The sequence below is a fragment of the Neomonachus schauinslandi genome, chromosome 6, assembly GCF_002201575.2.
Source record: "Neomonachus schauinslandi chromosome 6, ASM220157v2, whole genome shotgun sequence".
Taxonomy (NCBI): domain Eukaryota; kingdom Metazoa; phylum Chordata; class Mammalia; order Carnivora; family Phocidae; genus Neomonachus; species Neomonachus schauinslandi.
In genome coordinates, this window is record NC_058408.1 from 102,008,052 (window position 1) to 102,017,447 (window position 9,396).

Genomic DNA, 9,396 nt, shown 5'->3' on the forward strand with positions numbered 1-9,396 from the left:
CCACTATTGGGTATTTACCCAAAGAAAACAAAAAGCCTAATTTGAAAAGATATATGCATCCCTATGTTTACTGCAGCATTTTTTATAATAGCCAATATATGGAAGCAACCTGTGTCCATCAGTAGATGAATGGATAAGGAAAATGTGGTGTGTATGCAATGGAATATTACACAGCCATAACAAAGAATGAGATTGTGCCATGTGAGACAAAATGGATGGACCCAGACAGTATTATGCTAAATGAAATAAGTCAAGCTGAAAAAGACAAATACCGTATGATTCCACTCATAAGTAGAATCTAAAAAAAAAAAAAGAATAAACAAATGAAAAGCAGAATTGGACCTATAAATACAGAGAACAAACTGATGGTTGCTGGGAGTGGGGCAAAATGGGTGAAGGGAAGAGGGAGGCTTCCAGTTATGGAATAAATAAGTCAATAAAAAGCACAGCATAATGAATACAGCCAATGATATTGTAATATTGATGTAACAGGACAGATGGTAGCTACACTTGTGGTGAAAACTTGTTAAATCACTAAGTTGTACACCTGAAACTAATATAACATTGTGTGTCAACTATACTCAAATAAAAGGAAAAGAAAAAAAAGAACCAAATTGAGTCTACAGTTGTGGTAAGCTGTCAGCAGAGTAATTTATATTTTTGGCAATATTGTTTCCTGAATTATTTTTGGTCCTAACAGTTGTGAAAGCCTCTGAGATTTCTACCATACTTCAGCAAACTTCAACTGATTTGGGGTAGAGTTACTGATAATGTGTTAAGATGTACACACTAAATTTTCCTCTATGTTCAACTGAACCTTAAATATCAAACGGTTGTGCCAGGACAATTCAATGGGGAAAGAATAGTCTCGTTAACAAATGGCATTGAGGCAACTGGATATCCATATGCAAGAAAATGAAGCTGGACTCCTGTGGCACACCACATGTAAAAATTGACTCACAATGGGGTCTCAAATATCCAAAGGAATGAACTAAAACTATAAAACTTTTAGAAGAAAATGTAAGCATATATCTTTATGACCTTGAGTTAGGCAAAGTCTTCTTAGATATGACATAAGCAGTAAAAGAAAAAATAGAGGGGCACCTGGGTGGCTCAGTCGATTAAGCAGCTGCCTTCAGCTCAGGTCATGATCCCAGGGTCCTGGGATCGAGCCCCGCATCGGGCTCCCTGCTCAACGGAGAGCCTGCTTCTCCCTCTCCCTCTGACTGTTGCTCTGCCTACTTGCACTCTCTGTCAAATAAATACATTTTTAAAAAATTAAATTAAAGAAAAAATAGATAAATTTGACTTCATCAAAATAAGACAACCCAAAGAATGGGAATAAATATTTGCAAATTATATATAAGGGACTTGTATCTAGAATATATAAAGAATATATAAAGAATTCTTAAACTAAATAATAAAAACAATCTAAATTCTAAATGATATCTTTTAACAGCCCAATTTAAAAAGAATCTGAATAGATATTTCTCCAAAGAAGATATATAAATGGATAATGAGCACAAGAAAAACTGCTCAACAACAGAGTATGGAAAGAGGCAGGAGTGACTTTACACTGGAGAAACCTGACAAACCAGTGCCTTAGCCAGGTGATCAAGCTCAGTATCAACAATGATAAATCACATCAATAATACATACCCTTGATATGATATGATGAGAATGACACTGTATCTCTGTGATCTTCTACTCAAAAACCTTGACCCCAGTCCAATCATGAGAAAAATATGAGACAAATTCCAACAGATGGGCATCTTACAAAATACTTGACCAGTACTCCTCAAAACTGTCAAGATCATCAAAAACATCAAAGTATGCAAAACCATTATAGCTAAGAGGAGCCAGAAAGAACTGACAAGTAATGTAATGTGGAATTTTATTTTTTTAAAGATTATTTTTTTTTAAAGATTTTATTTATTTATTTGACACAGAGAGAGACAATGAGAGAGGGAACACAAGCAGGGGGAGTGGGAGAGGGAGAAGCAGGCTTCCCGCCAAACAGGGAGCCCAATGCGGGGCTCGATCCCAGGACCCTGGGATCATGACCCGAGCCGAAGGCAGATGCCTAAGGACTGAGCCACCCAGGTGCCCCTAAAGATTATTTGAGAGAGAGAGAGTGCACAAGCAGGAGGGGCAGAGGAAGAGAGAATCCCAAACAGACTCCACGCCAAGTGCGGAGCCCGACGCAAGGCTCCATCTCATGACACTGAGATCACAACCTGAGCCTAAACCAAGAGTCCAACGCTTAACCAACTGCACCACCCAGGCACCCCTGTAATGTGGAATTTTAGATAGGAACTTGGAATTGAAAAAAGGTACTAGGTAAAAACTGAAGACATCTTAATAAACTATGGACTTCAGTTAATAACAACATATCAGGGGCGCCTGGGTGGCTCAGTTGGTTAAGCGACTGCCTTCGGCTCAGGTCATGATCCTGGAGTCCCTGGATCGAGTCCCGCATCGGGCTCCCTGCTCGGCAGGGAGTCTGCTTCTCCCTCTGACCCTCCTCCCTCTCATGCTCTCTGTCTCTCATTCTCTCTCTCTCAAATAAATAAATAAAATCTTTAAAAATAAAAAATAAAAAAATAACAACATATCAATATTGGTTCATTAATTGTAACAAGTGTACTATACTAATGTAAAAATTAATAATAGGAGAAACTATGGCGGGGGGGCACCAAATGGGAACTCTTTCTACACTGCTCAATTTTTCTATAAACCTAAAACTGTTCTAAAAAATAAACTATTTTTAATAATGATAATTAATAATTTTAAGTATACTTAGAAGTATTTTTTTAATAATTTTTAATAATAGTAAGTTTTTAAACACAAGTTAAATAACAACAAAATCAAAATCAAAATCACAAGGTGCCTGGGTGGCTCAGTCGGTTAAGTGTCCGACTCCTGGTTTCAGCTCAGCTTATGATCAGGGTGGTGAGATCGAGCCCTGCAACAGGCTCCATGCTCAGTGGGGAGTATGCTTGAGATTCCCTCCCTCTCCCTCTGCCCCTCCCCTGACTCACATTCTTGCTCACTCTCTCTCAAATAAATAAATGTTTTTAAAAAATGAAAATCACAATGAGATACCTCTTCACACTCACTAAGATGACTATAATCAAAAAGATAATGAGTGCTGGCAAGAATATGAAGAAATCTGAATCCTCCTACACTTAACGGTGGAAATGTAAAATGGTACAGCCACCTTAGAAAACAGTCTGGCAGATCCTTAAAAGATTAAACACAGAATTACAATATGACCCAGCAATTCTACTCCTGGCCATATACCCAAGAGAAATTAAGACATGTTCATTCAAAAACTTATACACGAATGTGCATAACAACATTATTCTTAATAGCCAAAAAGTGGAAACAATCCAAACTTATACCAACTTATGAATGGATAAATAAATTATGGTATATTCATACAATGGAATAGTATTAAGCCATCAGAATAAAGTACTGATATATGCTATAATATGTATGAACCTTGGAAGTATGCTACATGAAAGTAGCCAATTACAAAAGACCACCAGCATGATTCTAATTATATGAAATGTCCAGAATAGGCATAGCATTTCTTTTGAGGTTGATAAAAATATTCTAAAATTGATTGTGGTGATGGTTGTTCAACTCAGTGAATATATTAAAAACCATTCAATTGTACACTTTAAGTGGGTGACTTGTCTGGTATGTGAATTATATCTCAACAAAGCTGTTTTTTAAGAAATCACAGTTTCTCTTTTTAAAAACAAGAACACTCTTTATTTCATGTCTGTGGTTTAAATTAGGTCCCAATAAACAACAGCAGCTGCCACCTGGTAAACTAGATGGCTTCAAATGCTTGGCAAACAATTTCTGTGTGTATGAGATTTTGAACAGTTGTTTTTAAAGAATACATAAGCAAAGAAAATCAGTCTGTCAGTACATTCTTACACTCTGACGTCATTTAATTCAGGACAGACTGCAATCACCATTTCCCTAAATCAAGAAACCAACAATAATACTATGATTACATTTATGTCCAAAGTAGATGGAGACAGATAATTCACTCTGATAAAAATAAGGCTGAAAATACTGTCAAAAGGGCACAGCAGCAAAAGTCAGAGTGCATGTCTTATGTTTGCATGGAAAGACAGAACAGATGAACAAAGCAGGCTGAAGTGATATTCTCTGGGCATACTCTTTGCTGAACAATTACAAACATACCCCCACATGTCTGTAGAAATCCTTCCTGTGGCTTCTTGGGCATATTTCCCCTAGAGTACTCCCTCAGAAGCTGACCTAAAACCATCTGTTTGAGGGGCACCTGGGTGGCTCAGGTAGTTAAGTGTCTGCCTTCAGCTCAGGTCATGATCCCCGGGTCCTGGGGGAGAGAGCATTGGGCTCTCTCTGCTCAGTGGGGAGCCTGCTTCTCCCTCGCCCTCTGCCTGCCGCTCCCCCTGCTTGTGCTCTCTCTCCCAATCTCTTTCTCTGTCAAATAAATAAATAAAATCTTGGGAAAAAAACCCACATCTGTTTAATAAACAATCTGACAGTATCCAGGATTCACAGAAAACAGAGACCTAAGAACCTTTGGTGCGTGAAAAGAGGACAGAAGAAAAAAAGTGGGCAGGTATTTACCTTCATTGAAGGGACATAAATACCACTCCTGAGTTGGTGATCTGAACTAGGAATAAGGAAAAAGAGAGAGATGACAGCACAGTATTAACGGTTTAGGAAAGGAAATTGGACCTTTGTGACAACTTATTTCCTTTCTTAAACAAGCAAAGAATTTAAATATATAGTTCACAGAAAGAAAAAAATAGATGACCACTAAAGATAGGGAAAATGTCCCATCCATTTATAATTAAAGAAATGCAAAAAGAATATACATAGATCATTTTTCAGATCTCATATTGCCAAATATTTAAAAGTTGGTTAAAATCAGTGTAGGCAAAGGTACAGAGAAGGATAAATTCTCATTTACTCTTGGTAGTATTAAAATAAATTTGGCAGTATTTCTCAATTTTATTTTTTTTTTATTTTTATTTTTTTTAAAGATTTTATTTATTTATTTGACAGAGAGAGACACAGCGAGAGAGGGAACACAAGCAGGGGGAGCGGGAGAGGGAGAAGCAGGCTCCCCGCAGAGCAGGGAGCCCGATGCGGGACTCGATCCCAGGACCCTGGGATCATGACCTGAGCTGAAGGCAGTCGCTTAACCAACTGAGCCACCCAGGCGCCCCAGTATTTCTCAATTTTAAATGCTTCTTTGTTTCAGCAATTCAACTTCTAGAAATTTACCCTGCAACTGCAAAGATAAATGTAAATGTAAATTTATAGTTGCACTACTTGTAATAAATAAAAACTATCAGGATGCCTGGGTGGCTCAGTCATTAAGCGTCTGCCTTCGGCTCAGGTCATGATCCCAGGGTCCTGGGATCAAACCCCGCATTGGGCTCCCTGCTCTGCGGGAAGCCTGCTTCTCTCTCTCCCACTCCCCCTGCTGTGTTCCCTCTCTCGCTGTGTCTCTGTCAAATAAATAAATAAAATCTTTTTAAAAAAAGGGTCTCCTTTTAAAATAAATAGCTAGCTAGCTAGATTAAATAAATAAATAAATAAATAAATAAATAAAAACTATCTGTCAATAGAGGACTGGTTAAATTATGGTAAGCCTCATTTGGGAATTTTACAGAGGAAATAATATATATAGGATTTACTTCAAAATAACCATGGGATTTACTTCAAAATAATCACATGTTGACTAGGGGGAGTAAGAGAGGAGTACAGATAAAACACGACTGACTATGTTTTTAATAATTTTCATGAGGCTGGTGATGGGTACATGTGGTTCATTATATTCTTCTCCTTATTTTTGTATATGTTTGAAATTTGCCATAATAAAAATATACAAAACTATGAAACAACACTGAAGAGGATAGTGGATAAAGGTACTGACCTACATAACTTTGGAAATCACTGGAGTCTGTTAGACGAAAAGCACAGGGAACCACATATTAGCATTGTACTCTAGCTAATAAAGCTGTTTCCCACAGGTGTACAGGTTAACAATTCTGAAACCACTATACATGTTTACTGAACCTGAACAATTAGGTAACTGAATGGTGGATGGTAGAAGGTTTCTCACTTTTGGAATGGAAGATTACAGGTAAGCAGGACGAACAGGCTAAATAAAATGATCCATGTGGTAAGGGATTAGAGCTAGAATATGAACTTGTGTTTAGCTTAGTAAAAATACAGATGGTTACATCTAGAAATATTTATAGATATGTATGTATGCATATATACATATATTTATTCTATCAGCTGAGAATGCTTAGAATCAATGACATCCCAGTTGTAACAAGCACACCTAAAGACAAGATATTAGTTTCTAACACCACTCTCCAACAAAAGAAACCCAGGTTTCTTGGAGAAATGGCTGATTCCAAGACTGGGACAGGAAATACACAAAATGAGCTGAGCATCTTGTAATGTCAGAAACTAAGGAAATGTTAAAAACAAAAAGATCCTAACTTTACAGAGGTATATCAAAGGGACAGAGGAGACTAACTTAATGAGCTTCCAAAAGTTAAATAACCTAAAGTACAAAATAAATATCTATGAGTTTATACTGATACTAAGGAAATGATTAAACAAAGAAATGGAGAAGAACAAATTTCCCTTGCAGAAGAATTCCAAATAATTTATACAATACTCCACCTGCAAGGATGGAGACCATAAATCCCACTCCTTAAGTGCATGGAGACCTCCCTCCAAAAACTACAGCATGGAGGGGCACCCGGATAGCTCAGTCAGTTAAGCACCCAATTCCTGATTCAGCTCAGGTCATGATCTCAGGGTCGTGAGATCACGCCTCCAGTTGGGCTCTGCACTGGGCGTGGAGCCAGCTTAAGATTCTCTCTCTCCCTCCCCCACTCTCTCACTCTCTCTTTAAAAAAAAAAAAAAAGTACAGCATGGGAAACGGGAAGGGGGAGGACTAACTTCAGCGGAGAAACCTGTCAAACCCAGCCAGGTGATTAAGGTCATTATCAACAATGATAAATCATGTCAATAATATATACCCTTGATATGATGTGATAAGAATAGCACTGTATCTCTGTGATCTTCCACCTGTGAAAATTAAAAAAGGGAAACCTCACTAAAGTGGATCTGGATGTTAGAAGGGGAGGCTGGAAGGCGGAGCTGTACCACTCAATATCAATTACAGGAGGAATTGTCAATTACAAATCCAACTGAAGAACTGTCACTGGAAAAGAATCATCAACTACAGGTCCCAGCAGAGAAAGATGTACATTGCATCTCATATAAAAAATCTACTAACTCTGCAACTCAGGCAATGAAAAATCATCCTACACTCTTGCTTTTCTCCAATGGACTTTTGTTCAAAACAACCCCTCCCAACTTCCTCTTTCTCCATAAAATAATGTTCCTCTCCTTTGTGAGATTTGCTTATGGCTTTGCAATTCTCTGTTATTCCCAAATAAACCTATTTTTGCTGGTAAAATAAACTGTTTGCCGGTAAGACTGTTTTATTTTAAGGTTAACACATCCAAAAACCACAACCCCAGTCTAATTATGAGAACAATATCAGACAAATTCCAAATGAGAAGCATCCTAAAAATACTTGACTAGTACTCCTCAAAACTATCACGGTCATCAAAAACAAGGAAAGTCTGTGACAGCCAAGAAGAGCCTAAGTAGACATGACTACTAAATTAATGTGGTGTCGGGGCGCCTGGGTGGCTCAGTCGTTAAGCGTCTGCCTTCGGCTCAGGTCATGATCTCGGGGTCCTGGGATCGAGCCCCACATTGGGCTCCCTGCTCCGCGGGAAGCCTGCTTCTCCCTCTCCCACTCTCCCTGCTTGTGTTCCCTCTCTCGCTGTATCTCTCTCTGTCAAATAAATAAAATCTTTAAAAAAAAATTAATTAATTAATTAATTAATGTGGTGTCCTGGATGGGAACCTGGACAAAGAAAAGACATTAGATAAAAATTTGAAGTGGTTAATAATAATGTATCAACATTGATTCATTAACTGAAATAAATCTACTCTAATATGTTAATAATAATGAAAACTGGATGAGGAAGTATATATAGAACTCTGTACTATCATCTCAATTTTTTGGTAATCTAAAACTGTTTTAAAAAACAAAACGTGTTTTAAAGCTTATGAAAAAAAGATAGAAACTTAATAAAAATCAGTAGCGCATTTTTAAAAATCTCATGCAAATGAAAAATTATGTAACAGGGGTGCCTGGGTGGCTCTAACGGTTAAGCATCTGCATTTGGCTCAGGTCATAATCTCAGGGTCCTGGGATCAAGCCGCACATCAGGCTCCCTGCTCAGCGGGGAGTCTGCTTCTCCCTCTGCCCCTCACCCCACATGTGCTCGCTGTCTCTCTCTCAAATAAATAAATAAATAAATATTTAAAAAAAAGAAAGAAAGAAAATTTGGGACGCCTGGGTGGCTCAGTTGGTTAAGCGTCTGCCTTTGGCTCAGGTCATGATCCCAGAGTCCTGGGATCGAGTCCACATTGGGCTCCTTGCTTGGCGGAGAGTCTGCTTCTCCCTCTACCTGCTCTGCCTGCTACTCCCCCTGCTTGTGCTCTCTCTCTCTGACAAAAAAAATAAATAAAATCTTTAAAAAAAAAAAAGAAAATTTGTGTAACAGAGAAAAAATAAATCTCATGCAAATAATTTCTAGTGTCTTTACTACTCCAAAAAGGATATATCCCAGTGAAATGCTGTCTCATAAGAACTAGCATAGATAAAAATTATAAAAACGTTAAGGTTTTTTTTTTTTTTTTTTGCTTTCCAGTGGTGACAACCTCCCCCTGAGAGGACCTCCTCCACCCATCCCCGGAGGAGGAAAAGAGTAAGCACAGAAGTGCCTGATGCAGAGCCCCAACTCCTACTTCATGGATGTGAAGTGTCCAGGATGCTACAAAATCACCACCATCTTTAGCCATGCACAAACAGTAATTTTGTGTGTTGGCTTCTCCACTGTCCTTTGCCAGTGTATAGGAGGAAAAGCAAGGCTTACAGAAGGATGCTCCTTCAGATGGAAGCAAAACTAAAAGCACCCTGATGGAATTAAGGTCTTAATACTATTTGGAAGCAATGACTAAGTTTGTGACTGTCACTGAATATACATTATTTAATATCTACAATGTATAGCACTGGGCCACATGATTTAAAAGTTAAATTCTATGCAAAATGCACCAGTAATTTTTTTCTGCTTGTTTTTTCTGGACATTCCCTTAACACAAGTCACTAGGTAGTATTCCAGCAGCTCCATTCAAGGGAAGAGCAGTATGAGTCTTAGCAAAAATGAGTAATCCTTTTTCACTTCAGACTATTTAACTGTCTTTTCCTA

At 38.1% G+C, this 9,396-nt stretch overlaps 1 pseudogene; it reads left to right on the forward strand.

Moving 5' to 3' along the window:
• Positions 1-8,511: 8,511 nt before the first annotated feature.
• LOC110589340 lies at positions 8,512-9,097 on the forward strand (annotated as a pseudogene).
• The last annotated feature ends 299 nt before the right edge of the window (positions 9,098-9,396 follow it).